This window comes from Octopus bimaculoides, chromosome 6, assembly GCF_001194135.2.
Source record: "Octopus bimaculoides isolate UCB-OBI-ISO-001 chromosome 6, ASM119413v2, whole genome shotgun sequence".
Classification (NCBI taxonomy): Eukaryota; Metazoa; Mollusca; class Cephalopoda; order Octopoda; family Octopodidae; genus Octopus; species Octopus bimaculoides.
Window position 1 is genome coordinate 20050338 of NC_068986.1, and position 781 is coordinate 20051118.

The window sequence follows — 781 nt, forward strand, 5'->3', positions numbered from 1 at the left end:
CCTTTGGGTCTTTTTATTATCACTGCGACACACATAGTCCCCAGTTGGTAACATTGATTTCAAGGCCCTCCTAGATGAGAGACTGGCATTCCACCTAATGTCTATGTTCCATGCTGGCATGGATTGGAGAGTTATTAATGTAGAAATATGGTATCGTAGCTACTAACAGTTGAGGATTGCGTAGTCTAGACGGCGTTTTTAGATTTCATTATTCTCTTTAACCCGGGCAAAGCCGGGTATTTCTGCTAGTATATATATATATATATATATATATATACTGTGAAAATAATAAGGGTAGAAAATTTAGAGAAATTTTCCTACCGGTGGCCAGCATGCGTAATAAAGTCAATAGACACCATATTTTTCATATATTTGCACATTGATGCGGAAGCTCGAATCTAAGGGTAACTATAAAAATATTATTTTTCATTCCCTTTGAAATTACTCTTATTCGAGGTTTGGGCATTAACTGTCCTCTCTAGCATGTAAGGTGCCCTGTTAAAGGTCACCTCTTTTGTGTATATATCCATGGAAACTGAGTCGAGCTGTTCTTAACAGTATATGTAACTCCGACAAAACATACTGAGTGCTACTTTTTTTCGTTTCTTCACTCCGTCATGTATGTCTGTGTGTGTGTGTGTGTGTGTGTGAGAGAGAGAGAGTGTGTGTGTGAGTGTGTGCGCGTCTGTGTGAGAGAGAGTGTGTATGTGTATGTGAGTGTGTGTGTCTGTGTGAGTGTGTGTGTGTGTGTGTGTGTGTGAGCGTGTGTGTGTGTGTATGT